The 17,302-nt window shown below is 41.7% G+C and overlaps 1 long non-coding RNA gene across 1 annotated transcript in view; it reads right to left on the reverse strand.

The window, feature by feature from the left end:
* The window catches only part of LOC145722759 (uncharacterized), a 39,335-nt gene extending 22,033 nt beyond the window's left edge, over window positions 1-17,302 (reverse strand). The window contains exons 1-2 of the long non-coding RNA XR_014147274.1: window positions 15,103-17,302; window positions 7,808-7,914 (exon numbers count right to left, since the gene is read on the reverse strand). This is a non-coding gene — a long non-coding RNA (uncharacterized LOC145722759). The remainder of the gene's footprint in view (window positions 1-7,807; window positions 7,915-15,102) is intronic.

Below are 17,302 nucleotides of genomic sequence, written 5' to 3' on the forward strand. Positions count from 1 at the left end.
CCCAGGTGCCCGCCAAGAAGATATTCTTAAAGCTACTTTGTGATTGACACTTGATAGAGATGCATGAGGTCAGCAGGGGGACGGGGGTGGGGCATGTTGAGAATCAAGAGCTATGTTCCCAGGCGCCTGGGTGGCTCAGTTGGTTAAGCGACTGCCTTCAGCTCAGGTCATGATCCTGGAGTCCCGGGATCGAGTCCCGCATCGGGCTCCCTGCTCGGCAGGGAGTCTGCTTCTCCCTCTGACCTTCCCCCCTCTCATGTGCTCTCTCTCTCTCACTCTCTCAAATAAATGAATAAATAAAATCTTAAAAAAAAAAAAAAGAGCTATGTTCCCTTGTTTTCTCAGGGTTAGAGATGAGGACTTACGCAAATGGTATCTCCATCTGAATCCCCTAGCTGTATCAGATACTGGACACTTCCTAACTTTTGGTGTTTTTATTACTCACTTCTTCAGTGTCCAGTTAGTTCACCCAGGAACTCAGCTTCTTAGGGCTCTTTTATTGCTATTTCTTGGGTCAGAACAAGGAATGACTTTGAGCAGGTGTGTATCCACATATAAACAACAGGGCTTGAAGAAGGCCTGGGGTCATATTTTACCCCGGGAAGAATATACCTACTCACAGTAATCCAGTCCCCCTCCTTTTTTTCACTATTGCCCTTCAGCAATTCAGGCTAGACACAAAGTTTTATTGTCACAGAGAAGGAGTAATAGATAGATATTCCCCAGATCAAAAATGCCATTGCTCAGATTTGAATCTAAAAGCAAATTCTTTCGAGTCCTTTGTGAAATAATAGCATCGAAATCCAGCCCTTGCTGAGATAGAAAGTTTTTATTTTTATTTTTATATTTTTTTAAATATTTTATTTATTTGTTAGAGAGAGAGAGCGTGGGCGAGAGAGAGTGAGCGAGAGTACAAGCAGGGGGAGCTGCAGGCAGAGGGAGAAACAGGCTCCCTGCTGAGCAAGGAGCCCAATGTGGGGCTCGATCCCAGGGCACTGGGATCATGACCTGAGCCGAAGGCAGCCGCTTAACCGACTGAGCCACCCAGGCATCCCTGAAATAGAAAGTTTTAAAAAATAAACCCTAAACTTCCCTTTATAGATCAAGAACAAAATGTGAGGGTCTGAGCATATGTATTGTAAACCATAATAAAAAATAGAATGAAGAATGGTGTTCAGGAGAGCCTTGATCCAACAGGAATAGGGGGAGATTTGTCCAGTTGCTGTGTGGCAGAGCCAAGAAGGGTAAGAGTTGGGTAGGAGGAACATGGCCAAGTATTCCAGCTCACCTGTTAGGGCCAACATCCCCTGGGTAAAGAGGAGCGATATCAAACTGGTCGAGGGATGATTCAAGAGCACTGGAGCCGGAAGTCCCTGTCCACAGAATGAGTCAGGAAGACTATGTTCCTGAGCAAAGCCCAACATCCAGTTTGTTTTGAGAGCAACATGGCTCACAGGAGCAGAACAGCAATAACTGAGGGAGGGCCCTTTGGCAAACTCACAGAATCCTGCACCCTGCAGTGAGGAGTACAGAAGGCAGGCAAACGTTCTGGAGCTTCCCAGTGGGGCACTCATGTATGGGGCTCGCAGACCCGGGAGGACTGTGGTGGCACAGGGGTCATCGTACATAGAGGCCACGTCTATAGCCATGATCACTGACCTGTGCATGCCAGCAAAGTCCGTAAAAGACCAGCTCAACTCAGCAGACACCACATCCCTCTCCCAGGAACAAGGCAAGATGAGGGTATCTGAGCAAATGCTGGTGAGAAAAACTGCCTTCCCCCACATTCAAAGGCTGCATCAGCTTCCCCTTATATCCAGATGTCAGTGTGGGCAGAAAGAAAGGGAGCAAAAATCTTGACAGTGAACATGAACCCTGATAAACATTTTTGAATTTTAAGAGAATAACGTGCCTCGAATTGGCAAGTGCAATTATTTTTCTACATCAGCAGGAATGGGGTTGTCAAGGCAAGATGAGAATTTTAAAGAACAAAGAAAGTACATCTGGGGTGGATTTGAATCATGGTGAGTACTTTTCAGCCCCACCTCTCACTGTATTATACATTCCTAGTGTTAGCGATCATGGCTGGGGTAGAATTCTCCGGAGAAAGCCTGGTCCCCTCAGGTGGCGCACGTTCCTCCAATCTCCTGAAGTCAGAGCCTAGAGCCAGAGCCTGGAGCCCACGGCTCCTCCCCTCTCTGAGCAACGGATGTTGCTGCCTTGTGCACAAGTAAACACAGATCACAGTGCTTTGTTGGATCGGTTCACCTTCTTCTCGCGCTTTCTCCCGCATAGCAGAGGACAAAAGAACCACACTCTTGCTCCGTTTCCTCTTCAAACATGAATAGCGTACATGAGAGACACAAGGAAAGTTTATACGAGTCTCTAGTCCCTTCTGTTAGTCTTATAAATAGTTCTATAAAGGACATTTATGAAAATAACAAAATTCATACTTAACTTCTGGCTTCTAGTTGGCTCAGTCATTTACAGCAGAAATCCTGACGCAATCTGGATCAATAGTTGGTTATTCATTTAAAAGTTCAGCTCAAGCACTTATTCATAAAAAAATTATACTTAACTCTAACTTCTATTTCAAATTAAAAATAGATATTTATTCACTGTTTATGAAAATGCATGCATATTTATTCACAACCTTTCGATGCCAATAGGTCAAATGATAGAATACATGCTGCTTTTTTTTTTTTTAAATAAACCACTTCATCATGCATTACCTATACTTTCTAATTTTTATTTCTTTGAGGTTGATTGAGATTTTGAAGATGCTTGTAAAGCAATCTAAGTGTAAAATCCTTCTAGAGTAAAATGATTCTTCCCTCTCCCCATTTTTACACTAATTGTCCACATGTAATTCAACAGCTAGTTTTAGTGACTCATCTCTATCAAGTGTTTTAAAAGCTTTCAACTTTTCATAAGAACAACGATTTCCCTTTTTTCACTCTTATAATTTATAAGTTAAAGTTGTAAGCATGGCTGATGTAAACAGACTGGAGAACGAATACAACTATCATATATGGGTAAAAGTTTACCTTGGCTGGTAGGAGCTTGGTAGACTGGAGAAAAGCCTGATGTCTGTGAACATTCAGTAAGCTGTGGGCACTAATGAGTGTGCTTTACACAGAAGAAGGTAAAACACCGGTTAGGAAGGCTGGTTATGAAGTAGTCATAAGCTGATAAAGTTTCTTACAAAACCATTCCTGGCAAATTTATATTGCATCACGTAAGCTATATATATATATATTTTTTTTTTTTTCAGTGCTCAACCTGTAAGCAACAACCTTTATCGACAACGTCAACTGGGTTTTTTTTTGTTTTTTTTGTTTTTTTGCTTGCTTTGTAGTGTTCAGAGCAGGTATTCTTTCTATAGTCCTACTACGACTTTATTTTCGTCTCTATAATCTATTTCCCACCTGGTCTTCTCACTTTGAAATAATGAGTAAGTTCTGCTTTTTTTTTTTTTTTTTAAGATTTTATTTATTTACTTGTCAGAGAGAGAGAGAGAGCACAAGCAGGCGGAAGTGGCAGAGGGAGAAGCAGTCTCCCCGCTGAGCAAGGAGCCCGACACAGGACTCAATCCCAGGACCCTGGCAGACGCTCAACCAACTGAGCCACCCAGGCGCCCCAGTTCTGTTTGTTGTTGTTTTTTTTTAACGCACGTAGGGAGCCCTTAGCCAGGCTTTCTAGTTATCTCCATCCTGCTTTTCTGGGATTTTCCTGCCACAGTTTGTCCCACATTTTTATCTATTCCCTGGATCAGCTCTATACCATCTTCTAAGCTGTTTGAGCAGTTTTTCAAAATGTTTTTAGTCAGTCAGGCAGGGGCACCCAGCCATCGGATCAGGGCACTGCCTAATGCTAGAACAGGGTCATACAGGCTCTCAGCGGGGCTATACTTCAACCTATTAGCTACTGGATCATTGGGACATCCAAGGGCTGGATGCAGTAGGAACACTTATGTACCCACAAGTCTCTTAATATCTTATCAAGTACAGCCCAAATTTATATGTGCTGACTGAATATAAGCTAACAGACTGCAGAATTTTCTTACAGTTCTAAAGCACTTTGATTGTGTATATACAGAAGCATGTGGATGCACACACGCACTAACCTCACTCCCCAAAATTGTTTCTGTTGACAAATGATAACATCATTTTGAACATTGTTTAAAAAAAGTCAGTATGGCTATTTTAGTAGACAAAAATAATTATTTTTAGATTTCCCATCATGGAGGTCCAACATTAACAATTCTACTCTGAAAGTGGTGGTCATTAGGACATATTCTTACTTCTGATGGAAAACTTTGTTTAAAATTGAAATGGTTTTATTTGGGTCTCGTTAACAGCCTGGATCTAATGAAATCATCAGTATATTCTAAATTCAGTGATACAAATTAAAAGAAACAAAACAAAAACAAAGCAAGGAGAGCTTTCGAAATTCTCTCTGCCTGAGTAAAAGTTAGAGCTATCATACCAAAGATGTAATAGTACTTTTAAGGATGAAATACCACTTCTGCTCATGCTTCACTTTGACTAGAAATATTAAGTTCATGACAACCATCTATCCTTTCTGGCAAATTTTATATTTTTCATTAAAAAGTATGTTTGTACTCAAGTATTTGTAAGATAAGTAGATATGCCCTCAGGAGTTGGTTTCAAAATAATCCAGTAGAGGAGTGGGGGCTATAGTTAAGTGAGATTGACCGTGTTTCATAAGATGCCAATGGTAAGTACCTGGGAGCACATCCTATTATTCTACTTTCACTGGTGCTTAAAATTTTCCATAATAGAAATATTTTTCTCTTCCATTTTTTGGTTTTTACTTTAGGCATAATCATACTTATGCTTCTAATTCATTTTCTTTCTTTCTTTTTTTTTTTAAAGATTTTATTTATTTATTTGAGAGAGAGAGAATGAGAGACAGACAGCATGAGAGGGAGGAGGGTCAGAGGGAGAAGCAGACTCCCTGCTGAGCAGGGAGACCGATGCGGGACTCGATCCCAGGACTCCAGGATCATGACCTCAGCCGAAGGCAGTCGCTTAACCAACTGAGCCACACAGGCGCCCTTTTTTTTTTTTTTTTAAAGATTTTATTTATTTATTTGACAGAGAGAGAAATAGCGAGAGCAGGAACACAAGCAGGGGGAGCCGGAGAGGGAGAAGCAGGCTTCCCGCCGAGGAGGGAGCCCGATGTGGGACTCGATCCCAGGACCCTGGGATCATGACCTGAGCTGAAGGCAGACGCTTAACGACTGAGCCACCCAGGCGCCCTAATTCATTTTCTTAAAATGGAAAAGAAAAGATCATTGGGAACAGTATGTATCTAGTTACAATGAAACCAATCTTAAAATAATGAGCCCTTTCCCATAACCATACCCATCCTTAGTTGTAATTGACTCATGGTATTCATTTTTATGGTAATTGGAAAAATTATCTTAGAGTTAACAAAATTTAGAGTATTTCTATTCATAAATTCATTTAACAAATATTCTTGGAGCACCTCCTGTGTACCAGTAACAGTGTGGTGGGCACTAGGGTTATCTGTGGTAAATAAATAGATACGTGTTCAAAATCTTAGTGTGAGAAACAGATACTTATCAAATCTGCTGGCTTTTATCTCTTTTCCTATTTGGAAGGACAAGGGGTATAGAATGCCTTATTAAAATTTCCCCAACATTTTGCTTTCTAATAGGAAATACACTTTTTATAGGATTAACATATTTTCACATTACTTCTAAATTAATTTCCATATATAGCTTCTCATCAAAGTGGAATAAATTGATAAGGTAAATTAATTAGCTTTTTGGCACTGGCCTGCTATCGAACATAAAGAAGGTGAAATTATTAATTGCAGAATGGTACCGTATAAAAATATTTACAACTTGGTGAGGCAGCTATTGTCGGATCTGGGATTTGATTTTACCCCACTTACAAACTAATACATGAGCCTGTTGCTGTTTCATTTCATTAGTGCTGGCTGAAGACTTGAGATCCTGAATCAGAAACACAGGACTCTTTGACTCATGGCACAGAAAGCAGCACGAGCATCAGCATATTTATATTGGCTCCCCTGTCCCCAAGTCCCCCAGCATGACCCAATATGCTCATTGGGTTCAACGCATACAGGAGGTTTGCATCACAGTTAAAGAACAGTGAACTTGGAGAATCCACTACTTTTTTTTTTAAAGATTTTATTTATTTATTCATGAGAGACAGAGAGAGAGAGAGAAGCAGGCTCCCAAGGAGCAGGGAGCCCGATGCGGGACTCGATCCCAGGACGCTGGGATCATGACCTGAGCCAAAGGCAGACACTTAACCATCTGAGCCACCCAGGCGCCCGGAGAATCCAATACTTTTTAAAAAATTTTTATTTCTTTATTTGAGAGAGAGAAATACTGCAGGAATGAGCAGACTCTGCGCTGAGCATGGAGCCTGATGCAGGGTTCCATCTCACAACCCTGAGATCACAACCTGAGCCAAAATCAAGAGTCGTGAGCTTAACTGACTGAGCCACTACTTTTTAAACAAATAGTAAGCAAGCCTATTCTTTGTCTGGGGGAATACACTTACCTCATTCTCTCAGAAGAGATTGGAAGTCCAATTCTGTCCTCGACTAGAAACTGGATGGCAAAAAAAGAAAGAAGAAAGAAAGAAAGAAAGAAGAAAGAAAGAAAGAAAGAAAGAAAGAAAGAAAGAAAGAAAGAAAGAAAGAAAGAAAGAAAGAAAGAAAGAAACTGGACTACAAGACATCTGTACTCGCTCCCAATGCTGGTATGCTAAGGTCTCTGATCAAAAATTGTGTTTTTCTGTTGAGTTAGAAGAGTTCCTAATTCAATCACAGTTTTTAAACAGGTTTATGAAGATAGACTTTTTCAGTGATAAATTTCATGTGATTTCTGGTTCTGAGAACCTCCCTCTGGCTGATGCCAACAACTTAAGGCAAAATGAGTAAAATGCAGTGATTTCACAGATATTCAAGTTTAACACACAGTCAGACTGGGGTCCCCCCCTCCTTCCCTGGGGTTTAAAGCTCTTGTGGCTGGCCCAAATGTGGTGGCATGAGTGAGCATGGGGATAGGAAGATGTTCACTTCCTGATCTGCTTAGGGCCGAGGCTGACTGCCTGTTCCACATTTGTCGTGTACAAGTGGGCCATAGGCAGGATCCCCTTGGATGGACAGTGAAGTCCTCAGAAAAAGAGAAAAGCACAGCAGGTAACAGAAGTATGACCCCACCACACAAAGCTAGCCAAACATTGCTTGGTGATCAAAAGTGCTGGGGTGAGGGATGGAGATAAGACCCCAACTCTTGTGGAATTAAGTCCCTTGTTTTCAGGTTGCTTTTCTCCTATTAGAAGCCAGGCACAGACGACCTATGCAATTTGGACCTGCCAGGTTTCAGAGCAAAGCAGCATCTAGAAATGAGCTCCTGAACGTTACTCTCAGTGACCAGGAGAGGGCACTTAGCACAAATGAATGAAAAAATCTTGCCAGCAGCCGATTCCTCTTGGACTCTACTACCTGCACTTTACAAATCAATTTATTTCACGCGCCCACAGCAAACGCCTTTTGATCTAAGGATAATTGTGGTTACACATTCTTCTTGGTGACAGTTCGGTTCCCTATAATGTACCAGGTGGCCGAGATACATACAGGACACAGAAACAAATCCATATGAGTAAAAAATAATTTCAGAGGCAAGAATTTATTTTTGGAGACAGTTTCCCAAAATGAACATTTCAGAAGAATTGAAATGTGTTTAAGGAATCTTTCAGAAGAAGGAAAACATACTTACTGAAAACTTCCTGTACGGAAGGACTTCTGATTCATTCTCCCTCCCATTTCTTACACACGTATGTGGCTGGGTTCAGACTGAGCTCAAAGAATTCACCTCTGAACACACTAAAACAGGGGAAATAATATTATTCTATCATAAAACAAAATGGGACGCAATATCTGCCCCCCACCACCCGCCCCACCAAAAAAAACCCAAAGAAACTTGAATTCGATGTATTTCCTTTTAGGTCTTGCACAGATATAAACAACAATAAACTGGCCAACCATATTCTTCAGGCATATAATTTTCTTTCTTCCCAAAGTGGACACTCCCTGGGAAAATACAAATAAGTTCTAATTGCAAAGCCCTCAACAGAAAAAGAAAGTAGGCCACCTTGACCAGAGCACAAAATAATCTTTTCCAAGAGGACTTGAATGAGCGCCTCATTACTCAAGGAAAAAATACATACCAAGATTTTTTACTACTTTATTTTGTTACATTTTCAAATACTTTTTATAGCCATGGGAAAAAAAACCACAACATATTGATGAATCGGTTTCTCCAAAACAAAACCATTATGTCTCTTAATTTTAGCCTGCAAGTTGCTCCCCATCTCCAGTATTTGAGAAATAATAACACTGTTGCAGAGTGTGGCTGAGGGACTCCCTCAGGGACACACAATGTGTCCAACTTTGAGGGTAATATTCCTGCACATGAGGCACTGATTTCACACTATAAAATCATCTACAGATTCCATACTGTGTTTGTCCTACTGGGTATAAAGAAATCTCCATAATCCGAAGTGATAATGGCTTAATTTACATAATAGCCACTGTAACCAACTTTAGTTCAGGAACCTAATTATTTACCATTCAGAGGAAGTACATTTTGCTCTTGGCTGACAATTTTTGTCCATGATATTAGTAATGATAAACAAAGCTCTTACTGGGTGGCTGTTATGTGCCATTATCCTCTCAATCATCTGATAGCTTTTATTGTCCCCATTTTACAGAAGAAAAGACTGAAGAGCTCAGAGAGGTCAAGTAATTATCCCAAAGTATCGAGCAATTAGTGCAGAAGCAGAGAGGGCACCAGTCGGTCAGACTCCTCAACCTTGCTGTTGCCACCACCCCTCACTTCTCCTTAACTGCATATATTATTTTTCAAAATTGAAACATAGATGCCATTTTCTATTCATAGCAATAGTAACTACTTTCCTAAATCTCTATTTTTCAATTTAGGGCAGAAAGGGATTACAAAACAAACTGTGTATTGCACCTACTAAAAATCCAGAAAGTACGATGAATTCTTTAAAAAAAAATATTTTATTTATTTATTTGACAGAGAGAGACACAGCAAGAGAGGGAACACAAGCAGGGGGAGTGGGAGAGGGAGAAACAGGCTTCCTGCTGAGCAGGGAGCCCGATGCGGGGCTCGATCCCAGGACCCTGGGATCATGACCTGAGCCGAAGGCAGACTCTTAACGACTGATCCACCCAGGCGCCCCAAGTACGATGAATTCTTATGATAAAAAGTACACTTGCATTACTAGGTTGAGTACACGATACTACGTACATTTTTCTGAGACATCTTGTTATTAATAAATATTAAGGCATTTTTTCTCTTTATTTAATTTTCAAGCACAGGTAAAAATCTTGTTGTTACATACAGCCTTTAATGATCTAATAATCAAGTTCTTGAAACAACAATATACGCTCCTCTATGATGAAATATGAATTTCAGGAGGTTTAAGTAGATTCTCTTCAAAATCTGTCCACATGCTTATGCTTGGAGGACCACACAACTTTTTAAATGGCTTTTATACACTTTATCAAGTTCAAACTAGGTGACGTTATGTGCTTTAGCAAACCCAAGGCCTATTTTTCAAAGATGAGGTACATAACATCTCAGAAGTGCATACAATCCTTTCGAACAGTTTTCCATCTTCCTGAGAGTTACCAGTGTCAAAACAACAAGGTTTTTCATGTGGTTCCTGGCTGCCCCGGCCATTCCTTGGCAGGAGACTTGGGGAAAATACCCAGAAGATGAAAAGACAAAAGATAGAATTCTGGGGCTGCAAGCTCCCCACCTCGGCTCCTGCGCTCTTCCCCAGTTGTAGCAATCCGACCCCAGCCTAATCCAGGTATCTGGAGGAGACCGTGTAAGTGGCTGCTCAAGGGTCAGAGAGCCGGGCTGTTGAAGCAGATGCAGGAGACAGGCTTTTCCTGTGTGTCTCCCGAGCTCTTTGTGGACAAGGATGAAGTCCTCCCGGCCAAGACTGGCCTGAGGGCAGCTTAGCTGTCAGGCCTGGTGGGATGTGGCATTCCCTCTCACAAGCCCATCCACCTGTTCTCTTCAAACGTGATACTCCAATGCCATGAGAAAGGGAATTCACCACATTCTGTTCTGCTGTATTCACCCCAGCTCTGTCCTCTACCTTGGGGGTGCCCCTGGGGTGTTAACAAGAAAGACAGCAGGCTGGGGGGACATGCACCCTAGGAGGACCCAGCCCAGGCTCCAGGTCACCTGAGTGGCAGATACACTGGTATCTGAGAGGTAGGAGAGTAAGGGATAATTATTTTTCTCTACATATCCTTTAATGGTGCCTTTTGAATTTCATGGCATGTGCACTATTTAGGTTAATCTTTTCCTTTAAAGAGTAGGGGCTTTGCGGTTAAATGGCTCTAGATCAAGTCTCATTTCTACCAGTCTAGACAGATTACTTAACCCCTCATCTGTGCAATGACAATAAGACCCTAAGCAGAAAGTGTTTGCCATTTTTAAAAACGGTCCATCTGAAATAGCAGTAACGAGTTGCTTGTGGTAGATTTTCAGCCATTCTGACGACATGCGGGACACATGGGGCAGTGGGGGTTCCCGGATGATGCAACAGTTGTTTCTACCACCCATTCCTTTCCCTTCTTTCCGGCAATCACACCCACATATTCCTTTGGAGAACTACCATTTTCCCAATTCTCAAACAATCTGTTTTTGAGTGGACTTGATGCTTGGTACTGGGGATTGACATGGAACTGAGAGCTGACCAACCGGAGCTGCATGCCCTGGTCCTAGTGAGGTAGAAGGCAACAATTAGCAAGATTGTCTTCAACAGACCGGGAACGGTTCTCCTAGGGATTGCACTCCTTCCTGCCCAGACCACACATCCATTGGTCACTGGCTGGGAAGACATTTCCTCTTCTGTGTAGACCCCAACTCACATGATGTGGAGCTCCGGCTAGCCCCACAAGCACTGTTTTCAAGAAGCCATTTCATTCTTCTATGAGGCCAACTCCTTCTGTGCAGTGGGGTACCTGGTGAGATCTCCAAATCTTGCGAGCATCAGCACATTTCCTCTTTAGTAAACTTGCAGTGTTTTGAAGTGCAAAGCACTTCTGAGATCAGATTCTACTTCCGGGTCTGGAGGAAATGGGGGAGGTAGGATGGGACACGAGGCAAATTAGCATCCCCAGGCAAAGTGACTACATCGGCAAAGATCACTGGGGGTTTTTAAAGCAGGGAAAGACTAGTACATGAGGTTGGAGGGGCTACATTTGCTGTCACGGGATGGTCGGTGGCTTTAGTTTTGGATAAGCAGAATTTTCCAAATCTTCTCAACGCTCACCTCTCCAATTCTCAGAGCCTTCCTCTTTCCCAAGCAATGCAGTTTCACATAAGAAATCTGGCAAGTCTGTGAATTCAACCTATGCTGTAATTTGAGAGGCCATAGGGTCAGACTGTGTGATTGATTTCTGGCTACCAACAACCCACAAAAGAGAAAATTATTTTAAGGCTAAAAATTCCCTGGTTCCCTCGTTGTAGTGAGTAGAAAATTTAAAGCCCTCAATTTCTCATTTCTTTTTTTTTTCTCTCATTTCTTTTTTTAATCTCTCTCAGTAGCCAGTTTTCCCCTATTTGTCATGTTATCCTGTGCCATGGCCCTTATCTCTCAGTTATCAAAGCTATCTGGTTTTCATGGAAAGATTTTATTATTCATTTATTTGAGAGAGAAAGAACACTCAAGCAAGGGGAAAGGCGGGGTGGGGGGAGGAGAGAGACTCTTAAGCAGACTCTCTGCTGAGTGTGGAGCCTGAAGCGGGGCTCCCACGACCCCGAGATCATGACCCGAGCCAAAATCAAGAGTCAGACGCTTAAACGACTGAGCCACCCAGGTGCCCCTCAAAGCTATGTTTTCTATAGGCACTTTATTCCAGGTGCCGCGAACTACGATTATTCCATCATTTCATGGTAAGTCAATCCTCATTTCCTTCAAACCCAAGTAGGCTGAATATCTAGCCTACTGTCTCACATGCTGTTATCAATCAAGTTGCAGTCAGAGATAACAGAAAACGCTCTATTTTAAGCAGGAAATAACTTAAATCAGGGAATTAGGTCTTCATAAAATCCTTGAAAGAGATGGAGAATTGGATGTAAGCCCGGCCTCCAGCAATAATTGCAGAATGAGTCTGTAACACTGGCTCGCCAAAGGAGCCGTTACCTAGACCACATTTAGAAAAGCTGGGAAGCTGGAAGCTCTCCCTGGAACGTTTCTCTAGGAACACTTACCTTAGCTGCAGTCCAGGGATCTGGAAGGTACAGCCGTTAGCTCCAGAGCCATCTTGCCCCTCCTGGACTCTGTACTAGCCATAGCCCTGCAAAGCCACAGAATCGACCCTGCGAGCTCGGCAGCAGGCAACCCCAATTCCCACATAATCACGCTTGCCAGCGAAATCAACAGAAACGGAAGAAAGAGAAACTCTGCCTCGCCTCCGTTTCAGGTTTTGTGCCTCCTATCTGATTGTAGAGACTAATTCTTGAACCCTAGCTTCGGGGGTCTCTGAGAGGTGCAGATGTGAGCTTTCCTACCTTAGCAGTTCAGGAAGGCTTGCCATGGGGAACGACATCCCCCATAAAATCCCAAAGCAAAATTCTAATGAGCCTGAAACAAATGACTTCATTTATTCTTGGATTCGTAATAAATGTAGTTCTTGGATTCTTCACAGTTACACAATGTTAATAAGCTCCGTTCTGAGTCTAGCATCAGCTTAAGCACTATGTTTTTCCCAGCTAGCTGCCATTCGGTTGGGCCTATCCTACTTCTTATGCTTCCTCCTCGATGTGGTCTAGGGCTGAATTCTAAGCAAAGCAAGTCAACTTCGAGGGATTCGTGGACTGAAAAGTTCTCCGAATATCCTTTTAAATCATGTTTAAATTTATTTAAAGTAGTTTTGAAGGTTAGGCTTCATGTCTTAGGGGAAGAGGCACGGAAATATTTCAGATACTACAGATGGAAGGGAGGACTATTATCTCCTTGAGCACTTCTTGTTTGGTTGGTTTACCTGTTTCTTAGAAAATGTGGGATCTTTCTATTTACATTAATGGACAAAGAAGCCAAATAATAGTATAGTAATTTTCCAACATAATGGATATTAAGGTGACTTACGTGCAAGGGAAACATAGAATGGATGAGGCCTGCTGAAGTCCCTAAACAGCCCCTTGCACTTGGAGCCACACACGCGAAGTCTCCCATGAGATGTGCACAACCACATCTCGTGGTTTAGGATTTTTAAAGTATGGACTAATCAAACAAGAGAAAAACTTTATACTTTTTCATTGTTTAGGTTAATGGTTTGACTTTTAAAAGCAACAGTGAATTGTTGACAGATATGTTCAATGGATTGAAATAAACAGGGGGAGGAAACAAAAGGTACTGTAATCATGTTCAGAACCTCACAAAGGTACAACCGTGAAGAACTCTTTAAAATTTACAATTATTCTTTAATTGTTCTCCACGTTTGGGTACATCCTAACTAACACTTCAGAGATAAACCAGCCCATTCGCAAAGGAATTTTTTTTTTAAGTTACATTTGGCACTCAGGATATACCATTTGCGACTTAGTTGCTTACACCTGTATTCTGCATTTCTTCAGGTTTGCTCCACACACGGCCAAACTGGAAAGAACAGCAAGGAAATTCAGAAAGAAAAATGTCAACGCCTGGATCTGGACACTGGGGCTGAGGACCATGTATTCGGTGGTGCTTGGTTGATCAGTGATGCTGTGGCCCCAGGGTCCCTGTCACTGCCTCAGTTCCTCACAGCATTGGGCTTCTTTCCACTGCATGTGTGTTCTTAAATAACTGACCGCCCTTTCTTAACATGACCTAAGGGTGGTCTTTGTCCTTACATATCCAAAAGAGTATAATTTAATAGGCAGTGTACTGCTACGGTATAAAGAACAACAACAACAACAACAAGAGTAGAGGAAAAAAGGCAGAGAAATGGTTAAGAGAAAGGGAGAATCAAGAGCACAGGCGAGCGAAATTCAATATTCAATTTGAAGAAAACATATACCCCGTTTCTTGGATGTGCTGAGTGAATCCATCCATAAATCTCTTCTTCCAGCATATGGGCTTGACCTACCCACCAACTTTCCAACAGACGAATGTCTCCACCCAGCTACTCGTTCCAGAGTTATACTTATTGAGTCAAATGCCTTGGCCATTCTAAGAAAATTCCACAAGTAACAATTACTGTACTTGGCAGGAGGCCTGGTAATACCCGGCTAGGACTTTATTTTTTTATTGATTTAAAAATACATTTCTAAAATATTTCTCAGATTTATTGCTACTTAGGAAAGTGTATTATCAAAATATAAAGTGAAGAATGAACTAGAAGAAGTAATTTAGGCCAATAAGTAGATAATAGTATTCCAAATCGATAGGCTATTTAATTAGAATCTAAATATAATTGAGTCCCTGTCCCCAAATGGCCTATTTTCAAATAGTAAATAAAAGCAGTTGGAATCTTTACGAAGTCTCTTGGTGGGGTAAAATGCCTACAAATGGATCGTGTGTTGTTAATACAAGCCACATGACTTAACATTCTTTTTAATGGATCATTTTCTTACTTCTCAACTCTTTATAAACTTAACTCGGCCCCTCAACGTGATCTTCCCTCTGCCACTCTCTCTCTCATCTGCCTCCTTATAGAGGAGGGACCCTCCTACCAGTCTCTCCCCAACAGCTAGGGCTGCCTATAGATGCTCTCCCTGCTGCATGACTTTCCCTCTAAGTTTACTCTTGCCCTGGGCTTCGACTGCTTTTCTCGTAAGAATCATCATCCCATCACTCAAACTCTGCTTAGAAAATGAGATCCAACCAGAAAGACTTTTTTCTGCTTGGAAGAAAACAAAGGGTTGAGGGAGGCTACGGATATTTGCGAAGTAATTTTCTATTTTCTCTGTTACCTTTGGCCCCATTGGATCTTTATTCACACTACCACGAGGAGAATACCGTATGTATTTGTACAACTCACCACCGCCACGCATCACACTCCGACATGCTTCTCTTCTTCGCTTGGGTCACACGGGCTCCCACCATGTACAGTGGAAAGCGTACTACACCCACGTCCATCTAAGTTTCTCCTATAAACCTGTAAAGGAAATGCATCAGCAGTAGGATTTTAATGCCCACCCAGGATATTCATTTTCAGTAACATCAGGATGAGGTGATTTTATAGAATTCTTCTTCTTCTTCTTTTTTTTTTTTTTTGAAAGAGAGAGAGAGTGCATGCATGCACGAGCGGGAATGGGGCAGGGGCAGAGGGAAAGGGGGAGAGAGAATCTTAAGCAGGCTCCATGCCCAGCACAGAGCCTGATGCAGGGCTTGATCTCACAACCCTCAGATCATGACCTGAGCCGAAATCAAAAGTCAGACACTTAACCAACTGAGCCACCCAGGTGCACCGAGAATTGTTTCTATTACATGGGCACTTGACCCCTAGATGACCTGCACCAACATAATTGAAGCAGTATGGGACCAAACCAACCCACCAAAGTTTTGGGTAATCGGAAATGGTCCAGAAAATTTTTTCTCCTATTCTAGGTACTATAAAATATAGGGAATTGGGTAGCTGAAAAATTATATTGCTGTTAAACAAGGAGGACCCTTCCCAACTTGGCACGCCCCTGGTAAGACAAGGGTGCCTCAGGGTCAGAAACCTCACTTTAAATAAAGCAACCCACTTAGAGAGGCTGAGTCAGCCTTGCCTCATCGCTTCTTCTTCAAGTCCTCCCTAGATCTGGGGTTTAGGCTCTTTCATCTGTAATGCTCCTGCAGGGAAGCTCTTGGCCCACAGCAGCCCCAGTTAACTTCACTAACCACAAAAATTCAGGGAGATTCTGAGCAACTATTGTAAAGTTGATGTCTGCTTAATGTATTCTGAAGTCTAAGACGGTTTAATCATTCTTCCTAATCAACCCTTCCCTCAGGAACTGGAGCCAGGCAATTTTGAGCCTATAACAGACTCTACTGCCCCCTAGAGGAGGACTCATTTCAATGGTTTTCTGTAAGAATGCAAGCGCAGTTTCTACCCACTCACAGTTAGGAACTTGACACATGACCTCCAGCCACTCTCCATCCTGCCATACACTCATTCTTGAGCAGCGAGGAAGTCCACTATGGAAAGGAAAGTACTGTGTGGCTTGGAGCCCACTAGACCTATAGAAAACATTTTTCTGTCTCCAAGGAGGTCTCCTAAAGCAGTTCCAAGTCATTTGCTAACCACACCTAAAATTCCATTTCTTGGGTTCCTGGTGAGACACCTCCCAAGAATTTCTCAAGTTCCTAGTAGTAAGTAGCCTGTATCGGTAAATCCAGAAGCTGTTTGACTTCAAGTGTCCCAGTGGAAGCCATGTTCTGAGGACATGAAATTTTTGGAAGGCGAGTAGAGACATTAAAATAATAAAAGCAGGTCTACTATTGTCTTCTTTTCTTTTAGGAAGTGTTACAAGAAATGGAAGAAAAATTCCAAGCAACTGAGAGTCTATTGAGAATGGATTAAAAACCAAGCTCATAGATTCCATCACTACAATGCTGCAAAAATCTAGTTTCTACATTAGAGCATCCTGTCTGCCAAATTGACATTTTGCTTCAGTACATCTCCACAATATTTCACTGGCTTTCAGTATTACTCTAAAACTCACTGGCATTTGTTTTGGGACCACTTTCTCATTTATAGCTATTCTGTTCATAGGCAGGCATGGGGTAAGTATTTAGTTCTTATAATTATTATATACTAGCCTCAAAATTCTGAAAAGTAGTCCTTAACATGTAACTTAAATAGAACTTGGGCTCCATACTAACTCAGCAGGATGTCAATTCAATAAATAATAGTCAATCATCCTAATAGCAATTAAGCAATTAGAAACTTTAGTCAGTCTCCAAGGAAAATGCCAAAATAGGGGGTACATACTTAAGACATAGACCGTTTTCTTTTAAAATCTCTTTAGACATCACACAGTCTCAATCTCTAGCCAATATGAAATAAACATTGAATATTTAAGACAGATCTCTGTTCTCAGAAACTAAGTTGGAGTACCATCATGGCAGACAAGTCTTTTTGTTAAAGGTGATTAAGAACAATGCAGCACATTATAGCAGTATTTTATTTAGTGGTCCCTTAGTATCACCAGGAAAGTATATTGTTTCTTTCTAGAAATAATCAATTTGATAAC

This window comes from Leptonychotes weddellii, chromosome 7 (genome assembly GCF_054177405.1).
Source record: "Leptonychotes weddellii isolate Sample4059 chromosome 7, ASM5417740v2, whole genome shotgun sequence".
In the NCBI taxonomy this organism is placed as follows: Eukaryota; Metazoa; Chordata; class Mammalia; order Carnivora; family Phocidae; genus Leptonychotes; species Leptonychotes weddellii.